The following is a 12,335-nucleotide window of genomic DNA, read 5'->3' on the forward strand; positions in this document are numbered from 1 at the left end:
TATTAAAAATTTAATATAAAATTTATTTCAATTTACATTTAAATATAAAGCTTAAATATAAAGTCGTTCTTAGCTTTGGGAGAAATATCAATAACCTCAGATATGCAGATGACACCACGCTTATGGCAGAAAGTGAAGAGGAACTAAAGAGCCTCTTGATGAAAGTGAAAGAGGAGGGTGAAAAAGTTGGCTTAAAGTTCAACATTCAGAAAATGAAGATCATGGCATCTGGTCCCATCACTTCATGGGAAATGGATGGGGAAACAGTGTCAGACTTTATTTTGGGGGCTCCAAAATCACTGCAGATGGTGACTGCAGCCATGAAATTGAAAGACGCTTACTCCTTGAAAGGAAAGTTATGACCAACCTAGATACCATATTGAAAAGCAGAGACATTACTTTGCCAACAAAGGTCCGTCTAGTCAAGGCTATAGTTTTTCCAGTGGTCATGTATAGATGTGAGAGTTGGATCGTGAAGAAAGCTGAGTGCCGAAGAATTGATGCTTTTGAACTGTGGTGTTGGAGAAGACTCTTGAGAGTCCCTTGGACTGCAAGGAGATCCAACCAGTCCATTCTGAAGGAGATCAGCCCTGGAATTTCTTTGGAAGGAATGATGCTAAAGCTGAAACTGCAGTACTTTGGCCACCTCATGCAAAGAGTTGACTCATTGGAAAAGACTCTGATGCTGGGAGGGATTGGGGGCAGGAGGAGAAGGGGACGACAGAGGATGAGATGGCTGCATGGCATCACTGACTCGACGGACGTGAGTTTGAGTGAACTCTGGGAGTTGGTGATGGACAGGGAGGCCTGGCATGCTGTGATTCATGGGGTCGCAAAGAGTCGGAATGACTGAGCGACTGAACTGAACTGAACTGATGACAGTAATTGGCACTTTTTCCTGTAAAGGAACAAATAGTAAATATCTTTTTACTTTCAGGCCATAATCACGGTTGCAACAACTTAGAAAACACATTAACAAATGGACAGGGCTGTGTTTTGATAAAACTTTACTTATGAACACTGAGATTTGAATGTCATATAATTTTTGTACATTATTAAATATTTCAGATGTTCAAGCTGGTTTTAGAAAAGGCAGAGGAACCAGAGATCAAATTGCCAACATCCACTGGTTCATTGAAAAAGCAAGAGAGTTCCAGAAAAACATCTATTTCTGCTTTATTGACTATGCCAAAGCCTTTAACTGTGTGGATCACGATAAACTGTGGAAAATTCTGAAAGAGATGGGAGTACCAGACCACCTGACCTGCCTCTTGAGAAACCTATATGCAGGTCAGGAAACAACAGTTAGAACTGGACATGGAACAACAGACTGGTTCCAAATAGGAAAAGGAGTATGTCAAGGCTGTATATTGTCACCCTGCTTATTTAACTTATATGCAGACTACATCATGAGAAACGCTGGGCTGGAAGAATCACAAGCTGGAATCAAGATTGCCAGGAGAAATATCAATAACCTCAGATATGCAGATGACACCACCCTTATGGCAGAAAGTGAAGAGGAACTAAAAAGCCTCTTGATGAAAGTGAAAGAAGAGAGTGAAAAAGTTAGCTTAAAGCTCAAACTTCAGTAAACGAAGATCATGGCATCTGCTCCCATCACTTCATGGGAAATAGATGGGGAAACAGTGGAAACAGTGTCAGACTTTATTTTTTGGGGCTCCAAAATCACTGCAGATGGTGGTTGCAGCCATGAAATTAAAAGACTCTTACTCCTTGGAAGGAAAGTTATGACTAACCTAGACAGCATATTAAAAAGCAGAGACATTACTGTGCCAACAAAGGTCCATCTAATCAAGGCTATAGTTTTTCCAGTAGTCATGTATGGATGTGAGAGTTGGACTGTGAAGAAGGCTGAGTGCCAAAGAATTGATGCTTTTAAACTGTGGTGTTGGAGAAGACTGTTGAGAGTCTCTTGGACTGCAAGGAGATCCAACCAGTCCATTCTGAAGGAGATCAGCCCTGGGATTTCTTTGGAAGGAATGATGCTAAAGCTGAAACTGCAGTACTTTGGCCACCTCATGCGAAGAGTTGACTCATTGGAAAAGACTCTGATGCTGGGAAAGACTGGGGTCAGGAGAAGAAGGGGACAACAAAGGATGAGATGGCTGGATGGCATCACCAACTCAATGGACACGAGTTTGAGTGAACTCTGGGAGTTGGTGATGGACAGGGAGGCCTGGTGTGCTGCAATTCATGGGGTTGCAAAGAGTCGTACATGACTGAGCAACTGAACTGAAATACTCTTTTGGTGTTTTGGAACCAATTGAAATATTAAAATTTTAATATAAAATATATTTAAATTTACACTTAAATATAAAGTCATTCTTAGTTTCATACAAAAATGGCCATGAAGGCTATAGCTTGCCAACCCCTATATCATGATATCTTTTATAGTTGTGAAGGAAACATACTAAGTATTGTTAAATTTTTTTCTCTGCCCTGCCCTAGCTAAATCTCAAAAAAGATAATATACATAATAGAAAAAAGAGATACTTTTCCCACCAAGTACAATAAGCCTATCATTTCTTACCCCTTCCTCTTAAAAATGCAATGCAACATATTTAAATTTAGGGGATCTTTAAAAAGATACAAATGAACTTATTTACAAAACAGAAATAGGGTAGATGGTATGATATTTACCATTTAACTAAATGCTCACAGGAGTAAAGCTAAGCCTGTTTTCTTCTTAATTACAGACCCTTAGGTTTTTCAGAGCTTTTAATATCAAAATCATTTGAAACTAATGTCAATTATGACTCTTCAAGAGAATGATATATTGTTCAGTGATTCCTGTCTGCTAGCTATAGAACTCTTTCTTGAAACATTTCTAGAATGAATATTCTCAGATCTAAGTATCTTCTACTCAAAATGTAACTCATGGGGCAGCAGCACCAGATATACCTGGGAACTTGTTAAAAAGTACTCTCAGGCTGCACACCAGATCAGAATCCTCTGAATCAGAATCATTTTATTATAACTCCTAGGTGTTTTGAATGCACAGTAAAAATTTTAAACATTGCTATAGACCATAGTTTTGTAAATATTACTTTAAGCTAAAATAATAGCATAGATCAAGAAGCTAAAATAAGTCACATGAATTACTACAAAGTTTGGCTGCTCTGAATATAAAATTCATCTCTATTGGTAAATTTCAGTACCTCAACTTGTTACTTTCATTTTTTACTTCCTTTCTCATCATATTCTGATGTTTGCTTTTATTTATTTCTCTTTTTTTGGGGGGTTGGGGAGCGGGTTGGCAGGGCAGGAGAGAGAGAGCACAGTTGGAAAATACAACTTAAAGATACAATAACTGACTCCATACTCTGAATGTTTTCAAAGATTTAAACAAAATCATCTGGGAGCTAGAAATACGCCTCTTTTTTTGTTTCTGATTCTTAATAGAAAACAATAATCATCATCATTGTCTTTCAATATATCCACAGTTCTCTCCAGGAGCATCTGAATCTTTATTATCTATATTATTTTAGTGAATACAATGATTTTCCAGGTAAAAGTCCTAACACATGTTCTTCACCACAAATCTGCGTATGTAGGTAGGAGTAACAGCTAAATCTGACTGATGTTTACTGCAAGAAGATTTCTAAGGGCCTTATATAAAATTTACAACACAAGCTCTGCCTTCCAGACATATATCTGTTCAAAATCCCCATGATCCATGGGCAAATAGTTTTCTTATATTTGTAACTGCTTGTTATGAATAACAGCTGTGAAGTTGTTCTGTACTTCTCCATTGGCAGATACTGTTTGGAAACCAAATGAGATTCTTAAATGGGTTCAGATAACTTTTCATTGTGTACCACTAGTTCAAATAGCTAAAGAACCTCTCTATTGCTATTCTCAAACCCCACTTTTGTTGGTGGTTATTAAATTGCACCATATGATAAGAAATATGTTCCTGATTTTATCCTCCAGGTACAGCTCTAGATCTGTCATTTTCTCTCTCTGACACCTCAGAAAGAGGAATCTGATTTTAAAAGGTGGACATGAAGCACAATTGAAAATAACATCCACATTGTCTTTATTTGCAAAACTCTTTCCAGTTTCCAATCTGTTGGTCCCTTTTGTAAAACGGTTCAGCATATAAAATTAGAAAGTCATAAGACTTCCAGTGAACTGGATCCTCATTCTTCTCGGAGAAAGCCATTGAGAATATTCTGCATTAAAGAGCTATGTGGGCCATGATGCCGAACAAGCATCTGGACCACATGTGTAGTTAACACGGATGGAGATAAGTGATAAAAATATTTCTGTACTCACTGTGCAGTAGTGGCACTGAAAAGACCCTAACTCCAGCAATAATTCAGCATAACTCTAGTGCAATGATAGCCTGTGAACAGTTGACCCTAGCTGTGGTCTACTGCAGGATACTAAAGCAAGGTTTGTTCTTGTGTACATTCCCTGATGCTTAAGGCTTTCAGTTATTATAAAGTTCATCTGCTCAAATGTGTCAGCTGAAGATCCCTATAAAACTGAAATCTTTGGATCATATTTGATTATTCCCAAACAGTCAATAACTAGTTATTCAACTAAAAGGTAACAAGCCTGAATTACACCTCAAGTTCTTAAAAAGCTAACATGTGACCCAAGTTGATTTTTTAATTCAATTAAACTAAAACAAAATCAGTTCACCCATTTCTCTCATGCTCCATCCCCTGCCTCTAGCAACTACCAATCTGTTCTCTGTATCTATGCCCTTGATATATATAAATATATCTTTTAGATTCCACACATAAGGGAGATCCAGTACAACATTGTCTTTTTCTGAATGGCTTATTTCGTTTAGAATAATGCCCTGGAGGTCCATACAATTTGTCACAAATGGCAAGATTTCATTCTTTTTATGGTTGAGTAATATTCCACTGACACATACATAAGTATATACATATATATACATGTATATGTGTGTATATATATATATCATAATTTCTTTATTCACTCATCCATCATTGGAATGTTGTGCTTTAGTTGCTCATTCATGTCTGACTCTTTGTGACCGCACGGACCGCAGGCTCCACTGTCCATGGGGATTCTGCAGGCAAGAATATTAGAGTGGGTTGCCATGCCCTTCTCCAGGGGATCTTCCCAACCCAGGGATCAAACCCAGGTCTCCCACATGGCAGGCAGATTCTTTACCATCTGAGCTAACAGGGAAGTCCATTGCAAACTTAGGTTCTTTCAGTATATTACCTATTGTAAATTATGCTGCAGTGAACATGGGGTGCATATCTTTTCAAGTTCATCCTCTTGTTTTCTTCCAATAAATACACAGACATGGAAATTCTAGATCATATAATTTTTTTTTTCTTTTTGAGGTATCTTCATTCTATTTTGGATAGAACCTACATCAATTTACATTCCCACCAATAGTGCACGTGTTCATCTTTCTTCATATCATTACCAACACTTGTTTATGGCTAGTCTTTTTTATAATAACCATTCTAGTCGGTGTGAGATGCTATCTCATTGTGGTTTTGATTAGCATTTCCCTGATGATTAATGAGGTACAGCATATCTTCATGTGCTTCTTGGACATCTGTATGTCTTCCTTGGGAAAATGTCTATTCAGACCTTCTCCATGCTTTTAATTGGATTGTTTGTTGCTGACTGGAAAAGGTCACTTTTCATTCCAATCCCAAAGAAAGGCAATGCCAAAGAATGTTCAAACTACCACACAATTGCACTCATCTCATATGCTAGCAAAGTAATGCTCAAAATTCTCCAGGCCAGGCTTTAACAGTATGTGAACCATGAACTTCCAGATAGTCAAGCTGGATTTAGAAAAGGCAGAGGAATCAGCGATCAAATTGCCAACATACATTGGATCATCAAAAAAGCAACAGAGTTCCAGAAAAAACATCTATTTCTGCTTTATTGACTATGCCAAAGCCTTTCACTGTGTGGATCACAACAAACTGGAAAATTCTGAAAGAGATGGGAATACCAGACCACCTGACCTGCCTCCTGAGAAACCTGTATGCAGGTCAAGAAGCAACAGTTAGAACTGGACATGGAACAACAAACTGGTTCCAAATCGGGAAAGGAGTACATCAAGGCTGTATATTATCACCTTGCTTATTTCACTTATATGCAGAGTACATCATGCAAAATACTGGGTTGGATGAAGCACAAACTGGAATCAAGATTTCTGGGAGAAATATCAATAACCTCAGATATGCAGATGATACCACACTTATGGCAGAAAGTGAAGAAGAACTAAAGAGCCTCTTGATGAAAGTGAAGGAGGAGATTGAAAAAGTTGACTTGAAACTCAACATTCAGAAAACTAAGATCATGGCATCTGGTCCCATCACTTCATGGGAAATAGATGGGGAAACAATGGAAACAGTGAGAGATTTTATTTTGTAGGGGCTCCAAAATCACTGCAGATAGTGATTGCAGCCATGAAATTAAAAGACGCTTACTCCTTGGAAGGAAAGTTATGACCAACCTAGATAGCATATTAAAAAGCAGAGACATTACTTTGCCAACAAAAGTCCATCTAGTCAAAGCTATTGTTTTTCCAGTAGTCATGTATGGATGTGAGACTTGGACTGTAAAGAAAGCTGAGCACCGAAGAATTGATGCTTTTGAACTTTGGTGTTGGAAAAGACCCTTGAGAGTCCCTTGGACTGCAAGGAGATACAACCAGTCCATCCTAAAGGAAATCAGTCCTGAATATTCATTGGAAGGACTGAAGCTGAAGCTCCAATACTTTGGCCACCTGATGCGAAGAACTGACTCATTTGAAAAGACCCTGATGCTGGTAAAGATTGAAGGTGGGCAGAGAAGGGGATGACAGAGGATGAGGTGGTTGGCTGGTATCACCAACTCAGTGGACATGAGTTTGAGTAAGCTCTGGGAGTTGGTGATGCAGTGAAGCCTGGCGTGCTGCAGTCCATGGGGTCACAAAGAGAGGGATACGACTAAGCGACTAAACTGAACTGTATGAATTATTTATACATTTTGGATATTAGCCCTTTATCAGCTATATGATTTGAAAATTTTTTCTCCCATTTAGTATGTTCCTTTTTCATTTTATTGATGGCTTTCTTTGCTGTGTAGAAAACTTTTAGTTTGAAGTACTCCCACTCATCTAATTTAATATTGTTGCTTTTGCTTTGGTATCATATTTAAAAAATCATTGCCAAAACCTGTTGTGAAGCTTACCACCTATGTTTTCTCCTAGAAGTGTTGTAGCTTCAGGTTTTGTTTTTTTGTTGTTTTCTGTCAAACCTCAACATGAATCAGCCATAGGTATATATATATCCTCTCCCTTTTGAAACTCTCTCCCCTCTCCCTCCCACCCCACCCTTCTAGGTTGGTACAGAGCCCCTGTTTGAGTTTCCTGAGCCATACAGCAAATTCCTGTTAGCTATCTACTTTACATATGGTAATGTAAGTTTCTTTTTTTTTTTTTTTATAACACAACCACATTTATTTAAGAATGTATTCCAGTACAAAGGCAAATTTCAACAACACAAAAACCGCAATTACTTTTGCACTAACCTAATATTTCCTACTGTAGAAATCTTGATCATATCCAAGTCTAGTCGCAATGCAGATACTAAAATGTAATGGAGGACTGTAATTTAAACACTTTCTTAGTGTCTTCTCTTGCCATAAAAACCTCAAAATCACTAGCACCAGGAACAGTGTTGCTAAAAGAAAGATGTCCATCTAAAGATACAGCTAGGAACAAGGGTGGATAACTGGTCAGATGCATCCTACAAGCAGGATGTAGTATAACCCAAACATCATTCTCCTTTGGTTCAAGACCTTGTCTTTGTGAAAGCAAAAATGATTTTAAAGCACTCAGGATTATGCATGACAGATTGTCATGACAGGAAAATAAACTAGCAGCAGAAACTGGTACTCATAGTAAGAACACAGAAGAAATCAGGGGAAGTAATTAGAGAAACCAAGAGGAACCACAAAGTGACAAAGACAAGCACAACTTAATGTCAACCTAAAGAGTGAACATTTCAAAAGTTTGGTTTCAAGTACAGCACAAAGTGAAAGTGTTAGTAACTCAGTTATGTCCAATTCTTTGCCACCCCATAGACTGTAGCCGGCCAGGCTCCCCTAATCCTCAGAATTCTCCAGGCAAGAATACTGAATGGGCTGCCATTCCTTTCTCCAGGGGATCTTCCCGACCCAGGGATCAAACTCTGGTCTCAGGAAGCCCCAAGTGCAAACCAAATACCTGCCAAAAAGTGAACTCAGCCCTGGCTCAGAAGGCCCAGTGTGAATTCCAAACAATTCTAGAGAAGGATTTAGGTGAGACTTAGGCGTGAAAGTAAGAAAAATAAATGCTGTGGTTAGAAGAAGAGTCTGTGCCTGGAAATCTTTAAGTCCTGCAGAGGTCCTCTCCTCTCAGAATGCTGTGGAAAAATTACTTAGAAACTTGGTGACTGGGGCTTGGGAGCAGAACACATCATGAAGAGATTGAAATCTACTGGGGATGTATGATAAAGTAAGTTCAGAACAAAAAGGAAGATGTAACAAATGAAATTAAAGAGACAAAAAGAAAATGTCTACTGTCATTCCTGAAGGTGAGATTTTTCACTTGCCTTTTCAACTTGGGTGGCTATTTCAAGAAATGGTATAAAAAGCATGTGATACTGAGAATAGTAATGACAGAGGGAAGGGAAAAACTATTTCTCTAGCAGGGACAAAGGAAGGGAAGGAGAAATAATGGGAAGAGAATTATATATTACAGTTTTCTTTACCTTCCTAAGATGTACTGCCTAAACAGTAAAAACAAAAATTAAGTACATGAAGCTATCAAAGTTTAAATTAATCACAGAAAACAGAAGGTAGTCATTCAACTTCTTCACAGATATTCCAGTTCTCCTCCTAGGTACATGGGTATGTTGCTCTTCCTGGCCTCATCTAGTTAGGTATGGCCTTGTGGTTTGGACAATGACATATGAGCAGAAATATTGATACCCAGTGTTTAATTTCCTTATCTTCAGCTCTGCAAGATGACTATGAAAGTACATGGTCCATCAGCTTGGGTTCTTGAGTGACTCTGATGAACAAAAGCCTGCTACCAACATGCACTGGACCAAGTTTGCAGTAGATTCAGCTGTGCTATAAACACCTGAAGTGTCATAGTCTGGTTCTGAAGGATAAATATAATCTTCATGATATCCCCACTGTCACTCTGGCCATCACCCTCCTCTGAATTCAAAGGCTGTTTGCCTGAGCTATGTCCTCGCCTTGCAACACAGTATCTCGAAGAAGCAGGAACCATTGTAGAGGGCCCTCCATGATTAGGTAAAGCTGGATAAGCAGTTTCATCCCCTTCTTCAACTTCATAAAAAGTAATGGTTTCTTCCAAGCCCCTGGGCATTTCTGGAGCAAAGCTAAACTGGCACTCCTTATTCATACAATGCATCTGGCGGTGACTACGTCTAAAGGAACGAGATCTATAGAAGTTGTCATAGCTCTGGCAGCACCTTTACCCGGACCAGGTAAAACCGTTTTTAGGGCCTGCCATGTTGTGCCTGTTTATAAAGTGAAAAGAATCCCTGGGCATCCCATATCCCCGACCTTGTCTCTGAGATGAATGTTGAGGATGAAAATGTTCATTAGACATAACATTGCCAGCTGTCTGTGAGTAGTGCATTGGAGGGCCATGCCCATAATGCATACTGTGCTGAAGCCTGGGTGGGAGAAGGGTTCTGCCCTGCTGTAAGCCATAGTCATATAAACCTCTTTCCCTCTAACTTTCTTGAACATCTTCTTCCGTTGCTTCATGTCCATCTCTGACATAGCTATTTCTGGGATATAGCCCCAGAAATTTTCTGGTAACTTCTTCCTTTCCTACTGGGCATAGCATTCCAGGCAGGAACAGGTGTCACTTGGGTAACTGGTTTTAAGTCAACTAGTGGAACAACATGCTTTTCTGCCAGCTCTTCAATGAAGACTGTTACTGAACTGTTTTCATTTCCAACTTCCTGAATATGAGCATTATAATATCTTCCACCTGATTCCAAGCGAACCTGACATTTGTCTCCCAAATAGTACTGTCTCCCAGCATACTCCATATAATCAGATTTTTGAAGTTCTTTTCTGCTGTCCAACCAAACATCAAATTCTACATTACGATAGATTTCTGGATCCAGGGCTTTGAGCACCTTATAGGGAAGAGCATCTTTGATGGATTTTCTGGAGACTTTGTTTCGTCTGTTCCTTGATTGTACCCCTCTGGTATATTTTCAACATTGCAGCAGGCACCCCACTCTTCAGTCCTATCTTGAATTGAACTCTTGTAGTCAATATGGACATCCTCATTGCCAGTCACAGCATTGTTCCTGTTCTTCTTGGAACCACTTGAAACAACTCAACTGCAGTCTTCAACTCTTCTTCATCCACAACAAACACATCTTTATAGAGAATTTCATACAATACAGCTTGACAAACAGCTGCACTTGACTGAAATTGCTTTGAGTACACTGAATCATAATGACCATTACTTGAATAGCAGAGTAGAATCTTGTCTTCATAGCCATTATCTGTGACAGAAGTTGGAGGCTTGCCAGGATAGCGATAAAGAATGAAATCCGATTATAAATTAGAGAAAGAGCTCTTATTTCCAGCTGGCCAGCACTTTCCTTGGGATCTCCCAACCGTTCCAGGTATTTCTCAAAAGATCCCTCCACATAAGATTCAAAAGTTTGTTGATTTTTCTCTCATATATGAGACACAAGCCTTCCTGATTTCCAAGTGATGGACCTGGCTGCAAAACAACTGCTCTGAAATAGCACGAAAGAGGCAAGAGGCATCCTTGGCAGTCAGCTTTCGAAACAGCCCTAAGCTGCCTAAATATTCATCCATTGATGCCTCATTCAGAGGCTTCTGGCCGCAGTACTTTTTCCATCCTTTATGCATTGTGTACAAGGGATAGAGGTGGGCAGGGGGAGAAGGGAACACACGTGTGGCAAGAAGGAAAAAGCAGAGCGCAGGGAGGAATAGGTAGCAGTGACAAGGGCTTGCTTATGCAGGTATCCGGAAAGCAGCCCAAAGTCTAGGCATGAGAAGGCAGTTGGAGTCAGCGCTGCAGAATCTTGGCACTTCTCAGGAGCAGAAGCAACGGGCTGGCTTGCCCAGGCTAAGTCAGGACCCTGTGAAAAGAAGAGGAAGAGCCGATGCTCCTACAAACAAAGAACTTGATTTGAGAAGGAGACATGAGAGGGAGAAGGAACTTGCAGAGCTACCCAGTTGGGGAACGGTGGGATTAACCCAACCAGCCCAAGGTTGAGAGAAGTATTCACAAGCAGCTGAGCTTTCTGACTGGTAATGTAAGTTTCCATGTTACTCTTTCCATACATCTCACCCCCTCCTCTCCCCAAGGCCATAAGTCTGTCCTCTATGACTGTTTCTCCATGACTGTTTCTCCATTATTGCCCTGTAAATAAATTCTTCAGTACCATTTTTCTAGATTCCATATATGTGCATTAGAATATTTATCTTTATGTAATATAAACAATATTTATCTTTCTCTTTCTGACTCACTTCACTCTGTATAATAGGTATCTCCCTCATCAAAACTGACTCAAATGTGTTCATATTTATGGCTGGGTAATATTCCATTGTGTATATGTACCACAACTTCTTTATCCATTCATCTGTCGATGGATATCTAGGTTGCTTCCACTTTCTAGCTACTGTAAATAGTGCTGCAATGAACAATGGGATACTTGTGTCTCTTTCAGATTTGGTTTCCTCAGGGTATATGCCTAGGAGTGGGATTGCTGGGTCATATGGTGGGTTTTTTTCCCCTAGTTTTTTAAGGTATCTCCATACCGTCTGATACCTAACGGTGAACAATGTCAGATTCATGATCTCCAAAGAAAATTTAGCTTCAGGACCAGGGAACAGTCTTGATCACTCAAGAGCTTTTGTGTAGCGGAGTTTTATTAAAGTAAGAAAAGGGACAGAGAAAGTTTCTGATGTAGACATCAGAAGGGGGATGGAGAGTGCCCCCCTTGCTAGTGTTAGCAAGGGAGTTATATATGTTTTTAATTAGTTATTACAATAAATCAAAAGAATGTCTCAATGTTGTAAAGTTCTTACTAGACCCACTCCCATAATTTATGTTTTAAGATAACAGGATTAGCCAGAAGGTTTTCAGGAAGAAGAAACTGTCCTCAAGCAGGATACATTGTTGTTATATAATCCTTCAGTCAGTGAGTCAGTTCAGTCGCTCAGTCGTGTTCGACTCTTTGCGACCCCATGAATCCCAGCACACCAGGCCTCCCTGTCCCTCACCAACTCCTGGAGTTCAC

The 12,335-nt window shown here is 39.5% G+C and overlaps 1 pseudogene; it reads right to left on the reverse strand.

Annotated features, from left to right (window-relative positions):
- Window positions 1-9,035: 9,035 nt before the first annotated feature.
- Window positions 9,036-11,236, reverse strand: LOC138989581 (UDP-N-acetylglucosamine transferase subunit ALG13 pseudogene; annotated as a pseudogene).
- Between the last annotated feature and the right edge of the window lie 1,099 nt (window positions 11,237-12,335).

This window comes from Bos mutus, chromosome 10, assembly GCF_027580195.1.
Source record: "Bos mutus isolate GX-2022 chromosome 10, NWIPB_WYAK_1.1, whole genome shotgun sequence".
Lineage (NCBI taxonomy): Eukaryota > Metazoa > Chordata > Mammalia > Artiodactyla > Bovidae > Bos > Bos mutus.